We start from the raw sequence: 2876 nt of genomic DNA on the forward strand, positions 1-2876 counted from the left end.
CCTCACTGGTGTCCATGGATTACATGAAATCTTTCCACCTTTCTCCACCTTTGTCATGGTAGGGAGAACACGTCAAAGTAAGGGTGGGGTCAACTAAGATAGCACAAGGGTTAAACGGCATTTAAAATTAAAAACGTTTTTAGTTATGTTTAAAAAATGCTACTGCCAGTTTTCAGGGAAACTACATCATTCACCACCTATCAGAGAGTTCGAAGAACTTTAGACTGATTGTTAGGTTTTAGCGGTCAATGATCACATTTTGAGAAAGACAGCTTCCTGATGGACTCAGGGCTCAGTTTCCCATTATCCACATTCAGTCCTAACACTTTGCATTTTTAAAATTAATTTAATTTCTCTGTAGGAATAAAACCAATTTGGCATCTCTGTAAAGAACTTTGAACTGTGTGTGAAGAAAACTGCCTACATCTGTGTGCCTTAGTTAAAAAAAAAAAAACAAAAAAAAAAACTAAAACGGAGGGAGGGGATTGTAGCTCACTACAAATGGAAGCAAAGTCCAGAGAACATAAGGTACATTTACATCACTCTGGAAAAGTTTTATGCAGGTGTGAGAAATTAAATGCTGTAAACAAAGAATGCTTTCATGGAAGGATTAATTATTTATTTCCATTAGTCAACAAAAATGTAGTAAATAAAAAGAGACATTTAAATCAAATGACTGTTAAGTGTAAAACACCCTTTGCCCACACTTGTTCTGTTTCTATGTATTCATTTGGTGGGTTGTTTCAAACATCTGAGAGCTAAGTACACATCTTCTGTGGATGTGGGGTTTTCCCTCACCCTTCTGTCTCTTCATGTAATCCCAGGACACTATGAGATGTTAAAAATCCGGGCTCTTTGCACGACTTCACTTCCAGTACTTCTTGTTCTTCTTTATGCTGAATACAGTTCTTTGACTGTATGTTTAGGGCTGTTGTCCTGCTGGAGAGAAAAATTAGGGGCAAATCAAACACCACCCTGATGGTATTGCATGATGGAAAAATATTTCTCAGCATTGAGAACACCATTAATTCTGGTCAAATCAGCTGTGACTAAATCTCCAACTCCATTTGCTGCCCCAAAAGTTCAAAAACCTCCACTATGCCTCTATGTTATCTGCAGACACACATTATAGCCATTTGACAAACAAACTATCCTCTGCTGCAGCCAGAGATTTCCAGTTTTGATTCATCTGTCCAAAGCACACTCTGCAATTTTTCCTGCATCCTAGCTCTTATGTTTTCTACCTGAGCTTGGTCTTGTTTCCATGTTGGAGATTTGGCTGCAGCTCCTCCATGAAGGCCACTTCTGGTCAGACTTCTTCAGACATGCATGGGCATACATGGATCCCACTGGTTTCTGCCAGTTCTGAGCTAATAAAAATCTGCAGGATATCTTTCAAAAGTTGAACAAGTTTTCATTAAAGAGAGATATTGGTCATATGATTGAAAGATTTATAAGTGCTTGAGGGCAGACTGTGCTGAAGCAAAGGAGGGCTGGCAAAAACATGGAATGCGAATAAATAAACTTCTATGAATTTACAGGCAGGAATTTGGTTGTGATTGGCTGTAATGAAAATGGACAATTTAGCTATTGGCTCAGAGTGAGGACTAAATAATAAGTGATGTGTGGAGTGAAATAATCATCAACCTAGCGTACCTGTAGATGAAGAAGATCTTCCTTATTGAAACTGCACTAAAGCTTCACTGCTGTGTCTTTTATCTGCTGCACTAAGTTTGTTTAAAATCTTTGTCTGAAGGGGACCTTGCTGATGCCTAGTGTCTTGTTGCTGCAGTTACTATGACACAAAACTCTTTCACAACCTCACTGTGGTAACAGAGTTATGCTGTTCCTCACACCGTTTTAGGCCTCCACAGCTGTTTCTGTTTCAGTTCATCACTGGATTTTAACCTATGTGTGACATCGATGATCATTAGCACCTGTCTGCCATTATCCTAATCCTGACTGTAACCCGGCAAAACTTTGTGCAAGTTTACCTTTGACGAGTCGATGCAAGTTTAAAGGACAATTATACATTTAGTAAATTAATAACATTTGAACAAACCTCATTTATAATTCTGAAAGCATTCTTTGCTTACAGCCTTTTTCACGCCTGCTTAAACCTTTTGCGTGAGTTTATGTAAACATAGCCCTGGTTCATCCCTTTGTCTGTTGCTGGCATTAAAAAAACTGTAAAAATTTGTAGAATCCCTGCAGCTACGGCAACAATTTTTATTTTTTATTTTTGTTTGTTTTATTTAATTTTTTTTTTATTCTTCTTTCTTATGATGAAAAGGAACCCCCCCCCCCCCTCCCCACATGTTTCTGCCTTATCATTTGGATCTACATCCCATTATTTACTAAGACTTAAGGAAGAAGTCCTTTGCACCAACCAACAGAGCGGATGAAGACACTGAACCCATCACTCCCCCCTCTTCAGTAAGCTATAGCCTGTAATTGTGATCAGATCCAAGTCCGTTGATCGGAGTGGCGGCTTGACAAACGCAATCATCCGGACAGCCGGGCTTGACTGGCTGCTGCTTGGCAGCTTCCCGGCTCCTCAGCTGGGGCCCTGGCGTTGCAGACCCTGGGGGGGGGTCATCTCGCCAGCGGCCACTGCTGACTGACTGACTGGACCAGTGTGGTTCGTGATTCAAGCTGGGTGGTGGGGTGCAGGTTTTGTTTAGAAGCAGGGTGGGGGCTGTGAGGTCAAGGGCAGGATTAAACACAAAAGAGGAAGGGGGGCAGTAAGGATGCATGTCCATGGGGTGGGGGTGGGTGATGATGAGGATCCAATATAGGGAATTATCTAAACGAGTTTTGAAGAGCACGATCTGGAGCCGCTCCAAATGACATTATGTATTCTAATAGCCTAGACC

At 41.0% G+C, this 2876-nt stretch overlaps 1 long non-coding RNA gene across 1 annotated transcript; it reads right to left on the reverse strand.

Annotated features, from left to right (window-relative positions):
* Positions 1-594: 594 nt before the first annotated feature.
* Positions 595-1834, reverse strand: LOC101156243 (uncharacterized). The gene is made up of 3 exons (XR_177375.5): positions 1657-1834; positions 1245-1392; positions 595-939 (listed from the first exon to the last, which is right to left on the reverse strand). It is a non-coding gene; the product is annotated as an uncharacterized LOC101156243 (long non-coding RNA).
* Between the last annotated feature and the right edge of the window lie 1042 nt (positions 1835-2876).

This window comes from Oryzias latipes, chromosome 5 (assembly GCF_053564925.1).
Source record: "Oryzias latipes strain Hd-rR chromosome 5, Olatipes_Hd-rR_3.1".
NCBI classification, from domain to species: Eukaryota; Metazoa; Chordata; class Actinopteri; order Beloniformes; family Adrianichthyidae; genus Oryzias; species Oryzias latipes.